General features: G+C 38.7%; 2 long non-coding RNA genes and 1 pseudogene across 3 annotated transcripts in view; 1 reads left to right on the forward strand and 2 right to left on the reverse strand.

The window, feature by feature from the left end:
• Positions 1–3,130: 3,130 nt before the first annotated feature.
• LOC125149833 (uncharacterized) lies at positions 3,131–15,047 on the forward strand. Of its 2 annotated transcripts, none has more exons than XR_007146081.1 (4): positions 3,131–3,249; positions 4,030–4,072; positions 6,201–6,273; positions 14,872–15,047. It is a non-coding gene; the product is annotated as an uncharacterized LOC125149833 (long non-coding RNA). The 2 variants fall into 2 exon arrangements; XR_007146080.1 differs by having other exon boundaries at positions 3,131–3,245.
• Positions 7,145–24,355, reverse strand: part of LOC125149834 (uncharacterized) — a 30,687-nt gene continuing 13,476 nt past the window's right edge. Inside the window, exons 3-4 of the long non-coding RNA XR_007146082.1 lie at positions 21,965–21,976; positions 7,145–7,494 (exon numbers count right to left, since the gene is read on the reverse strand). This is a non-coding gene — a long non-coding RNA (uncharacterized LOC125149834). The remainder of the gene's footprint in view (positions 7,495–21,964; positions 21,977–24,355) is intronic.
• On the reverse strand, positions 8,022–9,383 carry LOC125149832 (dnaJ homolog subfamily A member 1-like; annotated as a pseudogene).

Here is a 24,355-nt window from a genome sequence, read left to right on the forward strand (position 1 = left end):
TGTTAATAATACAGACAGCTTATTAATCAGGGTGTATTTCTGTATCAGTTTGGAAATTTTTGCTCTATGTGAGAGAAAACCCAACACAGATTGGTTTAAGGAAAAAGGAAATTATTGGCTTACTTAAATAGAATGTCTAAGGCTGAGGCTTTGCAAATTTTGGCTTTTTATTTTTTACTTCAAAGCTCAAACATTTTCACAATTTAATTTTTCTCTTTCTGTTGGATTTACATCATTCACAGGCTCCCTGTGGAGCCAAGATGGAGATGCAAGCAGCTTCTTTTTGATTCAAGTCCCTTATAACAAATGTCCAGTTACTTGACAGGATTTTCAGCAAAGGTCTCACTGCTTCTTATTTTTGTCATTGGATCACATGATAATCCCATGAACTAATCACTGGGGCTAGAGACTGTCATGTGCAAATTGGTCTCAGTCATGATCCACTCCAGAGCTGGGCTTGGAGCTTCACCTGAGGACTGTGGACTGAAAATGAGGGAGGGAGGGATCTGAAATGGGAAACAGAGACTTCTTCTAGAAGAGGATATGGCTGTTGAAGATACACTCTATGTCCACTCTAATTTCTTAAACTTTCAATAGAGCTTTAGAATTAGTAATCCTCTGAGGAAGTTACTCTCTCTGAATATATTTATCCACTTTTCACCAAATGAGGAAACTGAGGAACCATGTTAAATTCAATTAGACCACCAGGGATTGCTTACAGACTCACTGGGGAGACAGGCAACCAGGGATGTGCTGCAGCCGGCTGTGCTGGCTCACATGCAGTTGTGTGGATTTCTTTCCAACTCTACATCTAGTAACGTCATGTTGATGGCTTGAAATAGGCCATGGTGGAGTATTTGCACCACAGAAATTGGCAAATGTTACATATAAGGGCTTTTTACCCTAGAGAGCCTGTTACTAAACATTTTCCACTGTACCATGGCTGGCAGTAAAGAACTGTTCACAATAAATATGATAGCACTGTGTGATAATTTTTAAATAATTCTGACATAATTACAACAGGAGTTGAGAGAAAGAAGATATCACTGTGTGTGTGTCTCCACCTCCCCCCGCCAAAATAAAATTCATGAGGAGAGGAGAGCTTGAATTGGACATTGTGTCGGAGAGAATATATATCATTTTGAGTCTGGCTTGTGCTTTTATGGTTAGTACTTTTGGTGTCCTATCCAAGAAAAATTTTCATATTTCACAAAATATTCTATGTTTTCCTCTAAAAACATCATCGTTGCTTAAATTAACTTTTGTGTGTGATGTGAGATAGAGGCCAAATTTCTTTTTTTTTTTTCCTAATGCTTTAGTTGAAAATATCAAAAACTCTCCTCTGAATACCATCAAGACATTATCATTGAATGCTGCAAATTCCCCATTCCTTTTTTCTCTGGGTCTCAATTCCCAGCAGTAGTTCTGTGAAATTCATGAGTCTTCAGCCAGCACAGGAACAGAGGTCTTCTGTTCAAAACTACCTGTGAGTCTGGTGTGATGAGGTGTCTTGCTCTGTAGTCTGTTCTCCACTAGCTGCTCTGATGCTAGATCATTGATCTGGGTAATGTTCCCCCCACGAGGAGCACACAGGAGCCCCTGAAATACTAGCTGAACAAGAGGCATTCATTTCAACTTCAGCTGAATCTATGCAGATAATCTGTTTTTTAATTCATCTTGCTCTCGCTCCAGCTGCACCAAAACCCCACCCTAGTTCCTCAGATTGTCATCTCTCAGGTTTTATTCTGCCCCCTTTCTTCCTGGGGTCAGCTGAGGATGAAAGATGATTTTCTTCCCAAGAAGAGCTTCAGTGTCTTGAGCCTCATAACTTTTTGTGTAATTTCATGTCAGTTCTCTCTTAGGGCACCGACTCCAAGAGCTGATTGATGTGGATGAGCTTTCCTTAGCCGAGCTGTTCCCTGACAGTTCACTGCCCCGCTCTCCCACATTCTTTTCACCTCAGTTTTCAGGGAGAAAAATTTTTTTCCTTTAGGTTATTTGCACTCTAATGATTCCTCTCTTGCAAAGCCTACTGAAAGGATCAGTTCACGGTTAGAATAAAGATGCGCAGGTCTCTGTTTCCTGGTTTATGACCACACCTTTATATGCTAGAGTTCTAGAGAGGTTGGGGCAGGGGTATTTTGAACACACAAGGTCTCGAATTCTGGCTTTTGTGTTACTTGTGGTGTGGCCATGTACATTTGACTTAAACTGTCTAGGTCTCAGACTTTTCATTTATTAAGTGGACATACTGAAACTACCTCAAAGTGTGATTCTCATGACTGAAATGAATGAAATGAAGGTATCTGAAGCCATTAGCATATTTCCTAGTACTCAACAAAAATTACTCATTTTCCTTCTTCTTTAAGAGGGAAACAAACGGTTACGGGGGAATTAGGAAAATTCCCAAATGAGGCATGTTGTGCACTGGTAGAATTTTGTAACACTTTCTTTTCTTTCGGGGGGAAATGATGGGACAAAAAAGTTATGATGCCTCTTCCTTCTGCCCAATCATGGAGATATTAACACATGCCAGGGGGCCCAGGGATACTCAGACTATGGAAGAGTCTGGAAGAAGAGGACTAAAGTATGATGGGCTAATTGTGAAAATATTTGGTATTGAATTTTAGAGGATAAATACTATGTGAGATTCTCTGTCTCTTTGTGTCTGAAAATTTCCATGTCACTGCAATGAAACAAATTAAAGAAAGGTCTGCTTTAGAGAAAGATAGAACCCTAAAGCTCTGGAAGACCTGAAAAATGAGCCCCCACTTTCTGTGGGAATCACATTGATAGTAGATTAAATAGCTTTGCTTGAACAACTTTTGTTATACCCTGAAGACATCCTATTTCGTTTTTAAGCAGCTGAATCTGTTAGAAATTCCTTTATGTTTAAGTCCAACCAACATCTTATGCTGCGATGTTTATCATTTCAGTACTAGTTAAAGTCAATTTCAACCATCTTGTATTTTTTCAGAGGAGTACTGAAGTGAAACTTGTAGGTTTGATTCTTCTAATGCTCCTTTGTGTGTAACAGAAAGAACTATTTCATCACAATTGGCTGTAGCCCTGAGCTACAGGTTGTACAGTGTTTTGCAGTTCATGTGGGTATGTGGATGGGAAGGGGAAGGAAGGGGTAGCACTGGGAAGCTTATCTAGTTCGAAGCCATCACCACTGCTAGAACAGCACCACAAAGCCCAGGCTGCCCTGTTGGTAGTTTGAACACCTGATTCTTTGAAAGCATGTAGGTAGGGTTCAGTGATATTTTCCCAGAAGCCCTCAGTAGAAGTAAATTTTTTTTCAGTTGTTAATTATCTATAGGAGAAAATGATAATTGCATTTCCAAAGGTCTGCTGTATTTTAACATTCAGATCCTTGACATTGATTGCTCTTTGAAACTTCGAATACTGATAAAGGAAATGTGCTTGAAAGAGATGCCATTTAAATCCAGGCCTGTTAAAAGCCTGGCTGTGAGAGGAGTAACTCTTCAAATATTACTGATTTGTTAATGCACTGTATCCGTTACCTGCCCCTTGTCAGAGCCCCAAAGAAAGCAGGGATCTTAAGGAGTTGTCAGTAGCTTACTTAAGAGAATAACAACCAAAACAATAAAAGTCATCTTTCTTTTTTTTTTTTTTTTTATTTTGAGAGGGGGAGGGGGGGGAATGAGTGAGTGAGTGGGGGAGGGGCAGAGAGCAGGAGAGAGAGAATCCCAGGTGGGCTCTGCACAAAGTGGGGCTCAAATTCACAAACCATGAGATCATGACCTGAGCCGAAATTGGACACTTAACCAACCGAGCCACCCAGGTGTCTCTAGAAGTCATCTTTCTGAGGAATGAGTTGTTGGAGGTGAGGTTCATCTAGAAACAAGTTTGTTAAGTGTGAGGCTGGAGTAGGATGCTGAATTCTGACCTTCTCTAGATGGGGAAAGGCAGTTCCCATATTTTTGTTTTGTTTTGTTTTGTTTTGTTTTGTTGTTTTTCTATAAAATAATTAGCTTCGAATGTAATAGAGGTTTTTCTTGGCAGGAACCTTCAAGATAGTTTTTACTCAATCTCCTTCCTTTTACAGGTAAGAAAATTGGAAGAAATTCTTAGCAGATAATTGGTGCATGCCTGTTATTTTCTAGTCACTGTGGTGGGAAGTAGGGGTATTGTGGGCCAGTCAAGGTTGACTGGTTAGACTAATTAGAGAGAGAGATCATGGATTAGGAGACTAAGTAGGTCTAGACTAGACCAGAGTTAGATTAGCACCCAACCTACTGTTGCTTTGACCAGCGGTCCCGTTTCACCCTCACCAGCTCCTTCGGCACCTTGAATTATATGCTCCCCTTCCCTCTTCTACCCTCTCACTTCTGGCTTTATATCATCTGAGAACAGTGGTTCTCAACACTGCTGGTTTCATCTCTCCCTCAAATACACACATGTGAATACACACATGTAATTTTTCATACCATCTCAGGGCATGCACAGCTCTCTTGAAGTCCATGGGTGTCAGTACAAGAATATGTGCCACATAAAGAAAACTTCATAAGCTATTCACTTTGTTTTGTGGAATTTTGTGGGGTCTGCAGTATTTTTACTATTGGTGAGAATTTTATCAATCACTCAGTGAATCAGTGAATTGACATGCCATTTTTCAGGCACCCGTGGTAAGATAACAACTTTAAAATCCAATGCCTGTTTTACCCTAAGGAAATTGAGATAGAGAGATGTCAAGCATCAGTCCCTTCAGCCTGTAAATAGTGAGACCAGCATTTGAACCCAGGCTTCAGACTCTAATTCTAGGGTTTTTCTCTCTCAGAGCAGCTACCTTGAAGTGTCAGAAATACCTATTAAATTGGAGATACTTTTTCACTATGTAACAGATCACTAGTGTTTTAGGAGTCTGAAAGTGCGGGAGATCAGTAAGGGCTGGAGTACATTGGGAAAGGGAAAACTTCTCATATAGACAATCCATCAGAAGATGAGGTAAGATAGGGATAAGTGAAGTAGGATCAAAATGGTTAATTTTGATTCTACCCAGATGTTTCTAGAAGGTTGGAAATTAGTTTGAGGTGCCAAAGAGCAAATTACTGGTATAGTAATTCCTATTGCTTAAGATCTACTTTTAAATATAGATATCTTTACTTAGGTAATCAGTGTTTTTGTTTTGTTTTGTTTTGTTTTACTTATACCTTACATTTTAAGATGGAGTAAAGAAGAAGGTGTATGGGATCTGGTTACTTCAGCACACATTTATTTATGCGTTACCTAGAAGTGATAGACAGTAATGAGTAATAAACAGTCCTTAGTCTCAAGAAACTTAAATTCTGATTGGGGAATTATGACACCAACCATATCTGAAGAATCTAGAATGTAAAAATATAAAATTTCTTGATAATTTTGGTTCTTCTCATTGTTTTTTATGGACTTCAGTTAGTATGTATTTTTTTTAACGTTTATTTTTTTTATTTTTGAGACAGAGAGAGACAGAGCATGAACGGGGGAGGGGCAGAGAGAGAGGGAGACACAGAATCAGAAGCAGGCTCCAGGCTCTGAGCCATCAGCCCAGAGCTCGAACTCACAGACCGTGAGATCGTGACCTGAGCTGAAGTCGGACGCCCAACCGACTGAGCCACCCAGGCGCCCCTAGTATGTAAAATAAAACTATACTATTGTTTGCAATGGCTCCCAAATAACATTTTCACTTGAAACAGATAAATATCACTCCACAATTTTAATTAAGAGGCTGAGAATATGGTATAGAACCTTTGAAGGTAACGTGTTTAATTTGTGGTTATTTTATTTGAAGCAATTGAATTGGTTTATAACTTATGATGGTCTCACTGAGAACTGTGAAGCTTTCAACTTGCCTTGATCCAAAGCGCTCTGGTTTGAGTGTCTTGGTGTGTATATAAAGTAATTATAGCCTACAGTCTATAGCCTTGAGTACTATTACTATGCTAAGTGCTTTACAAGAATTATCTTGTTGAATTTCCACAACAGTGGCACATGGCACCACTATTGTCCCCTTTGTGCAGATGAGAAAGAAAGTCAGCAAAGGAAACCTAGTAATCAAGTTAAGAGCCAAAATGGCTTGAAGGATTGTATTCTCCGAATACTCAAGTACAAAGAGTTTAGTAGTAATGACAAAACATTTAATCTTATATAATACATTTTTTTTTAAATCTAATATCTTTCATTTGTTCATCATTAAGAAAGAGAAGAGTTGAAATTGCTGGAGTATCTTTGGATCACCCCTATGTTTGAACCTACAAACATTAGTGCCAAGTAAGTGTTTCTCATATAGGTTTACTGCGAATTTCTTTTTTTATCTTTATTTTTAATATGAAATCTATTGTCAAATTGGTTTCCATACAACACCCAGTGCTCATCCCAACAGGTGCCCTCCTCAATACCCATCACCCACCCACTCCTCCCTCCTACCCCCCATCAACCCTCAGTTTGTTCTCAGTTTTTAAGAGTCTCTTATGTTTTGGCTCCCTCCCTCTCTAACCTCTTATTTTTTTTCCTTCCCCTCCCCCATGGTCTTCTGTTAAGTTTCTCAGGATCCACATAAGAGTGAAAACATATGGTATCTGTCTTTCTCTGTATGCCTTATTTCACTTAGCCTAACACTCTCCAGTTCCATCCACGTTGCTACAAAAGGCCTTATTTCATTCTTTCTCATTGCCACGTAGCATTCCATTGTGTATATAAATCACAATTTCTTTATCCATTCATCAGTTGATGGACATTTAGGCTCTTTCCATAATTTGGCTACTGTTGAGAGTGCTGCTATAAACATTGTGACACAAGTGCCCCTCTGCATCAGCACTCCTGTATCCCTTGGGTAAATTCCTAGCAGTGCTATTGCTGGGTTATAGGATAGGTGTATTTTTAATTTTTTGAGGAACCTCCACACTGTTTTCCAGAGTGGCTGCACCAGTTTGCATTCCCACCAACAGTGCAAGAGCGTTCCCATTTCTCCACATCCTCGCCAGCATCTATAGTCTCCTGATTTGTTCATTTTAGCCACTTTGACTGGCGTGAGGTGTATCCCAGTGTGGTTTTGATTTGTATTTCCCTGATGAGGAGTGACGTTGAACATCTTTTCATGTGCCTGTTGGCCATCTGGATGTCTTCTTTTTTTTTTTTTTAATGCTTTGTAATCAGTATATTAAGGAGACATTCATACATTTCAAGAATTGCTTAATTCTGATATCCAGATTTAAGCTTGTGAACATGATTTTTAAACATACAATTAAAGCTATTCATCATAATTTGCTATACTACCAACATTAATTTACAGTTACTTCGGAACGTAAGTTAAATTGTTTAAAGTAAGCCTGTAACATACCTAAAAAACACCTTCCTAGCTCATACATGCAAATTTACTTTTCTGTGTAAATATCTCTTCACTCTAAGTTACCCTGCTCCCGTAGTCACTACTCTGAAGCTTATCATGGTCCAAAGAGAAGGGAAAAAAATGTAACCAGGACTGGTGTGTGTCTCTCTCTATATATATTAAAATATATATATATATATTAAAATATATATATATATATTTTAAAAAAAAGATGGCACAGCAGAAGGGAATGCATTTCTACAAGTGCAAGCCCTCAAACAGCAGATTATGATAAACTCCTTCTTTAGAAAGGTATCCTTTCCACCACTGATACCACAGGCCAAATTACACAGCATGCCATCTTTAAGTAACAGTTGAGGCAACAGAATAAATGCAGAAGCATCACAATGAATCCCACTTAATAGAACTACAGACCAACACTTCTCTACAAATTCTTTTTCTGATTGCCAATTAAACACAAGTTTTAACTTCATAGCTTAACAATTAAGGGTCATACACTGAAATCAATACATTTACCTAGCATTTTCAGTCTAAACTAGTTCATGTACATAGAGCTGAGATCAATTACAAGGTCGGGCCTCTAACAAATGCTAGGGGAGATTTTTTAAAAGTAGTTTTTACAAGTATTAAACTTGCACACTGAAGTCATCATACATACAGGGCAAAGTCAGAGCTTTTATATTTTTTATTTTTCATTTAACTTTTAAAACACTACTATAGTTGAATATTAAAACAAAAACAATAATAGCAAGTAGTGAGCTATGATTATAGTCCTTCATTCGTTCACTACTGCATATAAAATGCCAGCAGTGTTCTTCACTGGCCCCATTAAGAGGTCTGACACTGAACACCTCCCCTAGGGTGATGTTCATCATCCTCATAGCTTCTCCATTGTAATGGTGCCTTCTTTCCTGATTTGGATCAAAGTCCACCAGTTCTACCTGGTCCATTTCATCAGTCTCTTCTACTTCCTTCCTCTCAGGTAGGAGCTTTTCCAGCAAAAACAGTTTATCAGGAGAGAGAAAGCCATTCTCAGGGAAGTTTACCTTAAATTCGATGATTAGGCGACCCTTCTCGTATGGTCTACGATAAATTGGCATGCCTTCATTCAGCACACACTTGATATCTCCATGCTTGACAATCTGACCTGGATGAGAGGTAATGACAATGGTTCTGTTGTCTAGAGTAGATATTTGCTTTTGAAAGCCTCACAGTGCTTCAACCAGCTGTATGTCCATACACATGAAAAGATCCTCTCCCCGCCTAGTAAAAACAGCATGGTCCTTCTGATCTAAAACAATGATAATATCTCCTGGTTCCAGTCCAGGTTCTTGGTCTCCTTCACCATGGAATGTTATCTCCTGGCCATCTTTCATGCCTTTGTCAATATGAACTTCTAGAATCTTCTTTTCTCGAGCTATCTTCCTTCCATTGCAGCTTTTACATCTGTCTTTAGGACTGATCCGTTCCCCATGGCCCTGGCACTCCATGCACACAGATTGAATTTGCTGAACCATTCCAGGTCCTATCTGATGAATTCTTATTTTCATTCCAGTACCTCGGCAATAGGGACAACATTCTACCGCTCCTTTCTTACCACCTCGGCCTTCACATTTGTCGCAAATCACATTCTTTTGCAGAGCTAGTTTTCTTGTTGCACCATTATATAAATCTTCTAAGGTTACAGAGAGCTGATGCACAACATTTTTACCTCTCCTCTCTCTCTGCATCCTTCCTCCTCCTCCAAAAAACATAACAAAGATGTCCATGGGGGAGCCAAAACCACCACCTGCTCCACCTTCTTTAATTGCCTATTCTCCTCCTTTGTCATATAATTCCCTTTTCTTCGCATCCGAGAGCACTTCAGAAGCTTGACAAATCTGTTTAAACTTCTCTCCTTCATTTGGATTCTTGTCAGGGTGGTACTTCAAAGCCAATTTCCTGTAAGCCTTTTTCAATTCTTCCTGGGTGGCATTGGGTTTGACCCCCAAAACATCATAGTAAGTAGTTTCTTTCATCATTTTCCACAGCTGGTGAGGGGGCCGAGGCCGGTGTGGGGGAGCGGGAAGGAGCACATTGCTGGACGCAGCTCGGGCAGCCGCCGCTCCTCCGCTTTTCAGTGAGCGTTCTGGAAAGTTCCCTGGATGTCTTCTTTAGAGAAGTGTCTATTCAAAGTTCTAGAATGTCCATGTCTCTGCAGATTATGGATTGCCTTAGTTTCTATGATAAGAAGTAATTCTACTGCATAATAATAATTCTCAAAGTATATTAAAACTTATTATAGTGGTATTGTATATTTTCTTGCATCATTACATGCATTATATGGAAAAGCATTATATGCATTATATGGAAAACGATGCATTGCATTATGTCATCATATTTAACTAGCTAATTGTGAACCTGTTTCTCTTGTTTGTAAGCAACTTGGTTTCCTGGCAGCTCAAGGAGGTTGTTAGTTGCATAATTTTTCACAACCAGTAAGTGAAGAACCAGGATTCAAACGCAGTCCTGAATGACTCCAGAAACATGCCCTTCACCCCAAGTCAAGATTTACTTTATAATCACACTCCTTTTATCTAAGTTTGAATTGTAAATTTACCAAATATATTGGAGTCACTGTATATGTAAGAGTATAAAGAACATACCTTAGAAAGTTGTGTGCCAGAAGAAACTGGATGTACATGACTCATCATCATCGTCTAGAGAACCATCACCCTGTGCTATAGTCATATGAAATTATTTATGGAGACTCAGTCAAACAAAACACAGGGGGGGTGTATTGTTTATACATATAATAATATGTTAAGTGAGGTTTTCTTTTCTGTTTTGATTGAATACCCAAGAAAAGAGATGGCTCTTATTCTCACCTTCCAAAGTGAGATGTAAATCTACTTGGCCTGAACTGCTAAAGAAGATGGTCAAAAATCAATTGGAGTCTTCAGCTTTCTGCCAAGATAGAATAACAGGGGTCAGTTTTACCTTCTTTCCTGGGAGGGGGTGCATAGTTCCTGTTCCAACTGGGCCCCTCAGGGAAAATCTCATGATGTATAAGACTCTGTATAGAGCACTCAGAAGGGTTCGGTTCAGCACTAAGGAATGATTAGCCCCAGAATGACCACTACTCTGATTCCACCTTTTCTAAGTTATGTAACCACAATAAGATGTCACTATACAACTATTGAGCAACTAGGGAAAAAAATCTGACCATACCAAATATTGGTGAGGATGTGTAGGAATTGGAACTCTCAGACACCACTGGTGGGAATGTAACATGCTATGCCCATTTGAAAAACAGGCAGTATCTTATAAAGTTAAATGTGCCCCAGCCATCTCACTGCTTGGTACTTGCATAGGAGAAATGAAAAATTATCTTTACAAAGCCTTATACTTAAATGTTTGTAGCAGCTTTATTTACAACAGCCTCAAGCTGGAAACAACCAAGATGTCCATGAATAGGTGAATAAATAAACAGATCATAGTATAGCCATACAATGCAATACTGGTCAGTGATAAAAAAGAGTGAACTATTGAACACTGAAATGAATGAATCTCAAAATACTATGCTGAATGAAAGAAATCATACAAAAAAAGAGTGCATACTTGTACAACAATGTGAATGTACTTAATACTAATGAAATATATGCTCAAGAAGGGTTGAAATAATAAATTTTATGTCATGTATATCTTGCAATAAAAGAAAGTAAATACTGTGTGATTCTATTTATATACAAATCTAGAAAATCAGCTAATATATAGTGACAGAAAAAAGATCAGTCGTTTCTGGAGGGGCCAGCAAGGAGGGGGAAGGGTTACAAAGGGGGATGAGCCAACTGTTGGCTGTGATGGACATGTTCCTTATGTTGACTGTAGTGTGGCTTCATTGGTGTGTGAGTGTATGTCAAAACTTCGAATTGTACACTTTACGTGCAATTTACTATATGCCAGTTATAGTTTAGTAAACATTCCTTTTTTATTTATTTTTTTAAAAGTTTATTTATTTTTAGAGAGAGCAAGTGAGTGGGGGAGGGGCAGAGAGAGAAGGAGAGAGAATCCCAAACATCCTCTCTGCTGTTAGTGCAGAGCCCAATATGGGACTGAATCCTATGAACTGTGAAATCATGATCTGAGCTGAAATCAAGCGTTGGAGGCTTAACCAACTAACCCATCCAGGCGCCCCAAGTTATTCCCTTTTTTTTTTTTTTCAAAATCAAAAATAGTGTTATTAATTCTGGTGTCTCTGAAGCACGAAAAAAAAAAGAAAGAAAGAAAGAAAGAAAGAAAGAAAGAAAAGAAAAAAAGAAACCACCCTTCCCACATTTCAGCCCCCAGTCCAAGCCAAGGGGCTGCCCCTGCAGACAGTGCAGGCCCAGGGGCCAAGACAGTCCTGGCCACAGGCTCGAAACGGGACCAGCCCATGGGTTTGACTTCTAGGGCCTGGCTGGGAGGCTGCCTGCCTCAGTTTAGGGAGCCCAGGCCCTCGACTAGGGATGAGAGATCAGGGATCAAGGCCGGAGGTCTGGGCCACTTAGATCCGTCCCTTTTTTAAAAGTGACTTCAGCTGCTCACCCCCCCCCCCCATTTTTAATCTCAGAGATTTAAAAATGCCAAAAAAAAATTGGACATTAAGAAGAAGATTTCTTTAGAACTTCTGATTGTGTTCAGAATCCTCTTCTCTATTGAGATAGAGCAGGAGTGTCTATATCATCCACCCAAGAGGAGCTTCAACAAATAATTTGAAAAGCTTGATATGTGACTCCTGCATTTTGAGGGGTGCTGTGGATTGGTTTTTGACTCACATCTGAGACATCTTAAGAGTGAGAGATTGGGTGAATGACCTGGCAGAGCAGAAGACTGAGTGTTATTAAGTAACTGCCCTGCTATGGACTTGGGGTCAAAATAACACATTTTGCCTGAGTCTATCTTGTAGTATATTTATGGCAGTCCTGTAGGGTGATGGGAACCCAACATAGAGGTTCAGAGGTGCACTGTGGAAACCCAGGGGTTGAAGAAGGAGTCTTAACTGGCTAGTCAAACTACTCACCACTTCTATCAACTACAAAGAGTCTCTCTAAAGAATCCTCAACGATCCTCTTCAAAGGAAGAATGAGCTCTCATACCCAAGTTGACTCAGAAAACCAATCCAGCTATTATACTAGCAGGAACATTTTAAATACAGATCAGAGACATTTTTGAGACGTAAGTGACCTAAGTTTATATTAACTGTTTTAAAATGTACCCATGATTTGTTTTAATCAGGTATGGTAAGACATACAGACATGACATACAGATTTTCATAAAGGAAAAAAAAATTCTTTTTAATGTTTGTTTATTTTTGAGAGAGAGAGTAAGAGAGCATGTGCAGGCGAGGGACAGGGAGAGAGGGGAACAGGGGATCTGACGCAGGCTCTGCGTTGACAGCAGAGAGCCCATTGTGGGCTCCAACTCATGAAGAGTGAGATCATGGCCTAAGCTGAAGTCAGACATTTAACTGACTGAGCCACCCAAGTGCCCCAAAGGAAAAAAAATTTTTATACGCACAGATTCCTGGATGCAGGAGGCATGGCATGCCACACAGGACAACAAGAGAAAGCAACAGGGTTGGTTAGGAGGCAGAGGAAGTGGGGGGAAAATGTGGGCAAGAGCCTTCATGGTAGTTTCCATGGGAAAGATAAATCAGAGAAAGCAGGTTTGGAGTTAGCTACTTTGAATAGTTTCAGTGGGCCCTGAGGTGTAGGGGTTTCTCCTACTTGTCTGGTACCTGACACTGGGGTGATTAGGGGAAGTGGATAGTGGCTTGGGATGTGAGAGCCCCTGAGATCCCAGTAAAGGTGGTGGTTGGGGGTAGGAGCTCTGGATTGGTTGTTTTGCTTTTGAAGAGCATGCTGTTGGGTACATGTTTACTATCCTAGGAATTAGCTAAACGCAGGAGGGATAGTCCCTTCTGGTGTCAGTAAGACCTCAAGATGTCAAAGCTAACAAAGTAAAAAACGTGACTAATATACAACTAAGAGTGAGAAGATCAATATATTGTCCATGATTTAGACTAGGCCCAGGAATAGAATGAACCATGGAGCAATGATCAGAAGTACTTTTAATGATTAGAAGTACTTTTGGAATTATTAAAAAATACATTTTTATGAATTAAGGTTTCTGAAACTTTCTTGTACATACAAATCACTAGGGATCTTATTAAAATGCAGATTCTTATTCAGTAGGTCTGGGTTAGGACCTAAGAGTCTGCATTTCTCACAAGCTATAGTGCTGCTGTTGTAAGGTAACATAGCAAAGTTATAAGTGGCTGAATGAATAATGGTTAAGAATCTGGGTTAAAATTTGAGTTCTATTGCTTGTTAATTGGATGATTCTTGGCAAGTTATTTAACATGTGGAAGCCTTATATTCCTTATCACAAAATGGGAGTAATAATAATCTATCACAGAAGATGTTGTGATGGTTGAATGAAGTATTACTTAACAGTGCTTAATGAGAGGCAGTAAAAAATAAGACAAGTGGCAGGGGGAGCAGGGCAGGTGGGATTTCTAAGGAAATTTAGGGTTTCCTAAATTGCAAGTGTGGGATTATTTAAGGAATTCATCCTTGCAAGGATCCCTTTTGCCATCTATCTGACAAGGAGTTACTTGGTTTCTGTATTTCCAGGGAAGGGAAGAATTCACATGGAGGCCACTGCTTTGTTCATTTCAAAAAGTTTTTACTATTTGGAGATAAAATCAGCTCCTACTAGTTCTGTCCCCTGAGGCAACATAAAAGTCTTACTGACCCCCTCTCATTTTTTCTGATATATCCAGAGATTCACATTTAACCAAACCAACTTAGTCATTCACGATACAGTAAGTCCTTGGTTTGCAAGCATAATTCATTCCAGAAACATGCTTGTAATCCAAAGCACTTGTATATCAACGTGAATTTCCCCCACAAGAAATAACGGAAACTCAGATGATTTGTTCGACAACCCCAAAATATTCATATAAAAATGATTACAGTACTGTAATACTGTGTATTACACAATACACAGTGTAATACACAATAATAAAGAAAATAAAAAATATGAAGAAAAATAAACAAATTAGCCTGCAGTTACTTTTGAAAACCTTCATGGCTGGTGTGAGGGAGATAAGAGAGGATGTTATTATGTAGGACAACTTTCACTATCACGAATGGAATCGCTGCTCTCTATTGGCTCTAAATTGCACTGTATGTTTCCTTAGTGTCTGTCCACTCAAATATTTCTGCTTTGTCTGTAGAGCTATGGTGGATGCTAATGATATTTTTCTAGTGTTAAAGTCCTGTGGAAAAAATTATGTTAGATCCATAGGAATGAACATCAGAAAGACTGAAAATCTATTGTTTGTTCTTAAAATCAAAAATCTCTCTGCCACTTATTGGGTAGCTGATCTTTTCTGTCTTATTCTAGTCTAATCTTCAAATTTTGCAGTTCTTGTTTCATAGTCTTCTTTTAAATATTAAATGAGATAATCATATGAGGTACTTTGTGTCTTCCAGAGTACAATATCAAAGTAGAAAACTAAAGAAGTTGACTATGGTCCTGCTGAGGGCTTCTTCTATCTCATTCACTCCCCTTTTGTGGACCACAATATTGAGATACCAGAAAAAGTGCTGAAGAACTTACACCCCACCTACCACTACCACATGTCTCCAAGGATACATGCCTTCTGAGGATGGGGAATGCCATGTTCTACTTAATGTTGTGATCTTTCAAATATTTAGCTTATCAGATTCTGTGGACTTTTTTTTATAGACAAGAACAAAATGGCATATTTTGGGTAAAGTGGGACATCAGAAGAGTTTGAGGAAAGAGGCTGCAGTTGGGAGGGTGATGATAGCTTTTATGGCTACCCCAAATCTCTCTGGGCCTTAGCACTGGTGCTAAAAAAACAGATCCCAAAGTGAAGTACTAATATTTCCCCACATTTTGGAGGCTTTTTCTATTCTTGAAAGACTGATAAAATTACATGGAGGTAATACGTTTTCATTGTTTCCCCTGAACTTAAGCTCTTACACCTTCAACTTGTATGTTATAGATAATGAAGACTATTAGCTTAAATATTACAAAAACTACATGCCATTTAAAGCAAGCACTTGGGCTCAAAACAAGCTCTGTTGCATTTAACATATCTATTCTAGAGACATTTTATTGACCAGACAGCCCAATTAGGTTTGTAAAATAATGTCAAGAAGATCTGCCTTATATGTCCTCTGTTAATAGCCCTTACGACTCCATTAAATTTGCTCTTACACAGGAGTTATTGCTTATGTGGAGAGAGGAAATTGGTATATTGCACATAGAAAGCTGTTGCTTTCAAACCTGCCTTCCAGAATACTTAAAGGCATAGCAGCTGTCAATATAGCTCTTTGATAAAGCCATTTTCTTTGGTCAGCCCTTCCTTGCTAGAACTCCAGTAATTGAACAGGGTGTTATTGGGCCCTCTTGGAAATCTGCCTGAATCATTTGGAAAGGAAACACGTTTCAGTACTGACTTCAATAGAAACACAAAGTTTCTACATGAAAGATTTTTGCTTTTAGCTTGCACAGCCATATGGAGACTGAGAGGGTGGCCGATCACTCTCAGAACTGGTAGAGCATTCAAAGGATATCTGTCAACAAAGGCAGTGTGTTTGGGTATGTGAGGTCACCTGAGGTAGCCTTGTTTGGCATCCTGGAGATTGAATCTTTTACCTCTACCCTCTGCTGCAGTCTCCAGAGTGTGGCACATGAAGTATTTGGCCCAAGGTCTTCAGCCTTTTCAACAGATGGTAACTGAATAAGAAGAGAAGCTATGGAAGGTGTGATGCTTTAAGACTCTTTGATGGTAGGTTTCAAAAAAAAAAAAAAAAAAAAACCTACCAAAACTACCTTGCATTAGTTCAGATAAAGCTTGATGTGTTACATAAAGCCTGAAGTCTCTTTGAAATCTTAACATAAGAGAAATTTATTTCTTGAGCTTGGAAAGCCTCCTTGGTGAGGATGGGATGGCTGCTCCAAGCATGCTGTCAGACCTTAGGCTAAGAAGGCTGTGACATCTTCAACACAAGGCTTTCACTATTGCCTTTGTGGGCACCCAGCTGGCCTATGAGGAAAGAGAGCCAGTGAAGAGTCATGGGGGAGGTTCTTACTGCCAAGCCTAAAGTGGAGAATGTCACTTCCTCTTACATTCTGTTGGTCAGGGCCCAGTCACGTGGCCACAGATAAATACAGAGGAGGCTGGGAATATACTTGGCTGTGTGCCCAGGGTGAAAGGAAATGGATATATAAATATTCATTTGGTATTTATTGGTAAATACCAATGGTAATTAGCTGGCTATGTAATGGTAATTGGTAAATAGCTGGCCAGTCTACCACATAGCTTAAGCCAAATGGGATTTATGACAAGAGTATAGAGGTTCTCACAGAATCCTACATCTTCAGGAAAGGACTGGTCCTAGAAATAAGACAGCTCTCTCTCTTTCTCCCTGTTTATTTTTGTGTCACTGTTTCATCCCACTATTTTTTTAAGCTGCTTCTTTATCCACAAGGCAGAATATGGCTGCTCCATAGCCCTATTTTCTCACATTATAGTCTTGACTGCATGCATACATTAACTACTTTCCAATTTTTAATTCCAAATTTATAAGCATGAGAATTTGATTGGCCTCAGCTGCCCTAGTTCAATTCAACTGAGACCAATAGTGAGGGTCCCAAAGTGCAAGCTTGGCTTCCACATTCCCCACCTTCCACTACTGTGATCTGTGGAAGGAGGCAGTTTTCAGAAATGGTTAGTTCTGAGCTGGACCACCAAAACTATCCAAATGTTAAAAGTTGCTCAGGACTTTTTAGCCACAGACTGTGTACTACAGGATGGCAAAAGGTGAGGCTCTTTTGGCTATAGCTCCGGTGTGTCCACTTCTCTCCCTGTCAGCCATTTCTTTGTATTTGTCCCTTTGTGACATTTCATACATCCTAACTTAGCAAGTGACACCACCACTTCTATGTCTTGGGACAGAAAGAATCACTTCCGTGTATGTAAATATGTAACAGGTCTAATTTTTATTTAGAGCATTTTTCATTTTTTGTTATGCCAGCTCCTTCAAGCTAATAAAAGTAGTGACCTAAAAATTAAATTAATGAAGCATACAAGAGAATGCAGAAGCTAGGAAGGATTTTTCCTTATCCTGGAGTCCATGGTATTCTATCACTATTATGAAATATTCTGTTTTAAGATTCATCTTATTTTTAAGGTGGAAGAAATATATATCCAGAAATGAATCTGTCTTACTCTGGTTTTCACTGTGATTTCATAAAAACCTAACTGTAGAATGGTGAATCAAGGCCTAGTTTGGCAATTCAATTAATGTCTTTGAGCCTCATCTGTAAAATAAGGATTGTAATACACACTGGGAAGATTAAATGTAATAGTTTATGTTAAAAAGTTTCGTAGAGTCTGCCACAAGTTAAACATAGAATTATAATATGACCCAACAATTCTACTCCTAGACATGATACTCCCAAGTAATTGAAAACAGGTGTCCAAACAAAAACTTGTACATGAATGTTCATAGCAAAACTGTTCACAAGAGCTAAAAGATGAAAACAGCACAAATGTCTGCCAAGTGGTAAAGGTAAATAGGTAGATAAGTAAATAAGCTGTGGTATGTCTGTACAATAAAATGTTGTTCATCCATGAAAAGGAATGAAGCCCTAATACATGATGCAAGATGAATGAATCTGGGAGCATGCTAAATGAAAGAAGACAAAACAAAACGTTACATATTGTATGATCTCATTTATATGAAATATTCAGAACAGGCAAATCTATAGGGATGGAAAATATATTAGAGGTTTTCAGGGGCTGGGGGAAAGTGGAAATGGACAGTGATGGCCTGATGGAAACAGTTAGTGGTGATGACAGTGGTGATGATTGCACAGTATCATAAATGTACTTAATGCTATTGCATTGTACACTTTTCAGTGGGAAAAATGGTAAATTTTATGTTATTTCTACTTTACCACAGTAAAAAAGGGCACCTAAGTCCCCCAACCTCTTTTTAAAAAAAGCTTTGTAAGTACTAAAATGCTATATGAGTTTAGCTCATGTGTTTAGCTCATTATTATTTTTTTGCCTTTTATGAAAGTGGCTGTCTTAGGTAGCAGTAGGCATTTCATTTCTCCCTGGTATTTGGTGGTTTTTTCAAAACACCTCTCAATGACCCAGTTGAGGACCAATTCCAACCTTTGCCTCTTCAATTCAAAGTCCTTCTCCTCACTCCTACGAAGAAACCTTCATCATCATTTCTTCAAGAAGGAAGAGAGGTAGAGAGATGCTGCTCCTAAGTTGTCCTCTAAATAATCAATGAATTTTTGTTCAGCTAGTGGCTACCTAACTTTCTACAAAATAACGTAAAGATTAGGTTGCACACTCAAAAGGAACAAAGCAAGAAAAGGTCCCAAGTTCTGGATTGTGGTGGGGTTTATTAGTGCTTACCCCATTTCTGGTTCTCTCCTTTGTGTGGACTGGGCAGGACTAGACTTCCCAGCTCTCTGGGTGCCTAGGCAGGGTCATATGACTAATTCTACCAAATGACATGGAGACATTTAAGAGACAGTGCATCATCCCTTACTCTTTCTTCCTCTGCTGCAGTGACTCTTCTGCAGGGGACCGTAGGGGAACAGAAAAACTCTGATAGGGGTAGGGATACTGATAGGAATGATCTTCGAGGTTGAGCAGAAAAGGAAGGGTCTGCCTGTCTAAGATCAACCAGGATTCCTAGGGGAAATTGTCTCCAGGATATTCTAGTATCTAGATTACCTATTTCTCCAATCTCCCTAGAACTTCCACTCCTGCTCACATCAGTCAATTTCAGGTGGTACATTATTAGCACCAGCCCTTGGGGATCAAGAGCTGGTCAGCACATAACCCCTGCCATCAGGAAGCACATGGTCCAATGGAAGAGATGAAAAAGGGGAGAGATGATTATAAAACAGTGAGGTGAGTGTGGCCACTGAGGTCAATCGAGAGAGCTGTGGAGCACAAAAGTGAACCCTGTAACCCAGTCTGCTGGGCAGGGGGTTAGGGAAAGCTTCCTCAAAGAGGTAGCTACTAAGCAGAACTGGGATGCATTGAGCTATGAGGAATTTGGAAGACAGGTTTTGTTCTCACTCCAGGGATGGTGTCAGAGAAAAGGTGATTTGGGCATTTAGATTTATAAATGGAATTAATTTCTCATTGAACATCATTGTATGTGGTGGAAACTCTAGTCCTGTTGGTAGGATAGTTCCATTAGCAGTGATTCCAAGAGAGAGTAGAGAATGGTGGTTATGAGTTGTATGTGATCAGACAGACCATTTCAATGCTGGCTTAGTCTTTTTTTTTTTTTTTAACTGTATGAGTTTGGTAAAATTACTTCTTTATATCTCAACTTTTGTTTGTTCTTTAAATATGAAAATGTGGGTGATAATCTGTTGCTGGTTATGAAGTTTCTACCTCCAAAGCTTGATGGCATTTACAATGATATGGTAAAGTTGCTGATAGCAAGTTGTTTTAAGACCTTTGCTAACATACTGACATAGTGTCACTGGAAAAACACTACCAGTTTCCAAATAACTGATCCAAAAGAAACACAGGGGGATCCAAACTACTAAGGAGGGGGGGCTGAAACTTAATTTTAGCAGTGTTAAATTATTGCTGTCATTTTCTGGCCCCTACTAAAGAGGAAGCTGAAGTCAGATGCTTAACCAACTGAGCCCCCCAGGCACCCCAAGATACTTTTTAAAAAATATATTTATTTATTTATTTTGAGAGAAAGAGAGAGAGTATGTGCGTGAACATGTGAGCAGGGGAGGGTAGAGAGAGAGGGAGAGAGAATTCCCAGTAGGCTCCACGCTCAGCACAGAGCCCGACCTGAGCTAAAACCAAGAGTCGGATGTTTAACAAACTGAGCCACCCACATGCCCAAGATATGTTTTGTAAATAGGAATATAGTGCTTCTCTTATAGATCTCTTTCCTCATTTACCCTATTTTGAAGTTTATAACCAGTTGAGTTGTAACTCTGTGTTTGATCTTTGGCTTGATTAATATGTGCATGCTTTGGAGTTGGTTCTAGGTAAGGATTCTGAGCGCACAGTCCTTTCATGAGCCTGTCCTTGGAATTCTCCTCTCTACCCAGCCCTGGTGGAGAGGAAACACTGGGCAGACACCCAGGTACTACTGAAGAGAAAGCTTAAGAGCAGAAACTGCTGCTTCTAGAACTTAAGTACAGGGACTGACTGTCCTTAAATCTCTTTGCCTGTGGGTATAATACAGACTATGTGCTGCAGTGGGCAGCGGGAGGGAGATTCTACTCCTCAGACTCAGGTCTCAAGGAACTTCCAAAGCTGTATAATCAAGCACTTGAATAAGCTCTTAATGAGGCTGTCAATCTGCAGACCACATACCTTGGCAGAAATTGGGACATGCTAAGTGGAAGGAATTAATCAAGATTTGTGAATTGGATGGTGGGTCACTTGCCTTCTAATGTTTGAAAAGGAATGAGGAGCTGAAAGTGAGCATTACTTTGGTGTCAAGGTAAGTGGATATTAAATATGTGACCCTCCCTGACAGCTTCAGGCGGCTTCACAGAGAGTTAAACTTACGGGATGGCATGGTAATTAATGTCAAGAAGCTGTTATAAGTTGACATCGTTCTGAAAAGCACAGAGTCTGAAAGGAGTGAGTATATTTCTGGAAAAGATATTTTTCAGGTTTTAGTGGGCTGAGGTGTTCTTTCCAGGTGGTGCTTTATGATGTCACATTAATCAAGGAGGGTCTTTGCACAACCGCAAGTGTGAAGACTGTAAATCGTGGGCCTGTTCCCTGCTCTCTGGTAGAGTCCTGGAGATAAGGACACGGGGTGTCTAGTGAATCCTAACGACACAGATGCTCCTTTAGGTTGTTTTTCAAGGTGATGTTTACAAAATAGATGGCAGAACGTGTGTAATAATCGTCAGTGCTTTAAGTTCTAAAAGGAAAAAACTAATCCAGTCAGTGGCAGAACAAAGTTCTATATTTACATTTTTTAATTAACTAAGAAATGAGTAACAGTCTCTATTTAGAACTCTCTAAACTCTACTTTAACTCTTTTGACTCTTCCTGACCTCCTTTGCCTTACCCTTCGGTGACCTCTTAATGAGAAGAAGAAAACCTAGTCTAGTCTCTGCCTTTTGCCTTCTTTAGTGCCCCAATCCATAATTACCCCTATTGTGTTCCTCCCTTTTCTTCATTAAAGCTCTGGTAGATGTTGTAGGCACAGGATCCAGGTCCCATTTTCAGTCAGTATGCACATACTCCCTGTTGCTTCGAGTGGCCATAGTAATGGTTAATACCCTCCAACCTTCTCTGGGGAACTGCCTGCTCTGTAGCCCAGAGGATTCTGGGATTTACATCCTCTTCACCTGATGCTGATGACTGACTGATAATGGGTACAAAGCCTGGCCTCCTTGCCTGAGGTTGGGACAGTGGTGGATCAGGCCATGAGTAGACAATCTGAAAGCACATCCTTTTGTGTTTATTCTGCTTTGCTCAGTCCTTTGTAGGGCCTTCCCAAGAAGCACTTCCTCAGTTACATGCCTGTATCTCTCACCTATTTCTAGGATCTCTACCTAACCAACTCTGGTCCATCTTAGTCTTTCAAGAATATTTACATATGAATAAGGTTATTGCACACACATATCTAAGAGTTCACAGGTTCTCAAAGTCCTATTCATTTTATGAGAAGTCCCTTTCAGCAGCTCTAATCAGTGAAATTTCATTTACTTAGTAATAGACTTCACATTTTTAGACAATGTGGGAGGCAGTTTTCATGGGAATTGTTACTGATCCTACTTATCTTTTTAGAACAACCTATCATTAAGGCCACAAAATGGTTGATACCATAAATATAAGATTATAAAACTTAAAAAAAATTATTTGAAGATATAAGAGAATGTAGTTATGAGGAATTATCCTTTACAACCCTAGGATGTATCAATGCCTACTATTGTAGTAAAGGTAATCTTGCCGACAGGTGAATGCTAGGTAGGGTTTCCTATTGGTGTCTTGTAAGCTGCCCTTTGTAAGTCACATGGAGCATTGCAGAGTTACTATTGGTTGTTCAGTGGGGAATGACAGTGATCACAATAGGAATGAGAAATACGACACATGAAATAAAGAGACATAGTCAAGTGTAGTCTTGTATGTTACAGTCAGTGTTAGAACATGCACTTTTTGCAACACAAACTTACATGAACCGCATAGCTATGTTCCCAATAAGGAAAGTAGTTTATCATTAAAATGGATGATTGAATGAATGTTCCTCTTTTTTTCCTGTTAGAAGAACACAATTGTTTAAAAAAAATGCAAACAATCTAGAAGAATAAAATGTAAAAGTAGAAAACTTCTTTGTCTTTTACTTTATATTTCTACTCTAATATTAAAAGAGACAGGCACCGTTTTTACTTAACACTTTATCCTTCCAAATATTTTTTGTACACACAAATATGTAATTAGATGGGTCTATTCTCACATTACCACAAAGGCACAGTTATAGATTTTCTAAACCTCTATATGTAATTGTATTATAATTTTGTTCTTCAACAAAATTCCTACTTCATTCATCAGTGTATCATCTGTATCCTTTTATGTTGGCGCATGTGGAGCTACCAGTTTATTTTTTAAATAACTACATACTGTATTGTAGATACATTTGGAAGGAGAGTTACTGACTTAGGTTTCTCTCAAGGTCTTTAGCAATACGAAAGTGGTTACTGGCTAACTTAGTTAAAATCTTAGTCATATTTTTAGAAAGTCAGAATAGGAACCAAATCACCAACTAAATGTTTGCTGTGTATTGCGAATCACTAACTTAACTTGTAAATGTTTGCTCTCTATTGCAAATCATTAACTTACATTCAAAGGTTTCTTTTTCTATTAGTCTGCTTTGGGTTTTTTGTTTGTTTATTTTTACAATTATTATTTCAAAGTTGGAAATCAGTATTTACCTGTTCTGTGCTATGTTCTAGGAAATTTGAGAAAGAAGAACTCTAGAGTCAGGCAGACTGACTGTAAATCCTTGTTCTAACTATTTTCAACTATATGATCTTGGAAAATCATTTATACCTTTCAATTTGCCTTCTTTGTAAAATGGAAACAATAATCTTTAGCTCATAGGCTGTTTTCACTATTAAATGAAACACTGTATATAACATCAGTCAGCACAGTATCAAGTTGTAGGTTCTCAATAGAGTTTTAATTATCAAATTTTATATATTAGATTAAAAACATAAAGTTGTTGATATTCAGTCATTTTTTTTTACTTACAAAAAAAAGACAATTTCAAATGGTTTAACTATATATATGTGTGTGTGTGTGTGTGTGTGTATACACATATATACATATACACACACACATATATATGTAACATATATATGTAACACATGTGTAACATATATATATACATATACACACACACACATATATATGTAACATATATATGTGTTAACACTTCATAGTGACTGCCATCAAAGGCTCTTCATTGAGGGGATAGTAAACTTAGATATGTTTTTCAATTGCTATTTTAAGGCTAAATAATCAATATAAGACATGAGGGATTCTAATATAATAATATAATAATAATAATAATAATAATAATAATAATAATATAAGCTGGAATAATTAGGGATGACTTAATGGAGCTATTAGATCCGATGTTGACTTTGAGAGATGGGTAGGATCAGATGGCTGGAGAAACAATAGAATATTCCAAAAGTTATAGATTGATTAAACTATCTTTTTCAGGGATAGATGAATGACATAGTAAACATTGAGAACTTAGAATGTTAATGCCAGATAGAACTTGTAAAATATTTAGTTCAACTATTTGATATAACAGGATATAAGGAAAGAGGTCTATAGAATTTAAATGACTTGCCCAACATCATATAATTGGTCAGCTGCAAAACTGCTGAGAAAAGGGTGAT

This window comes from Prionailurus viverrinus, chromosome D4 (genome assembly GCF_022837055.1).
Source record: "Prionailurus viverrinus isolate Anna chromosome D4, UM_Priviv_1.0, whole genome shotgun sequence".
NCBI lineage: Eukaryota > Metazoa > Chordata > Mammalia > Carnivora > Felidae > Prionailurus > Prionailurus viverrinus.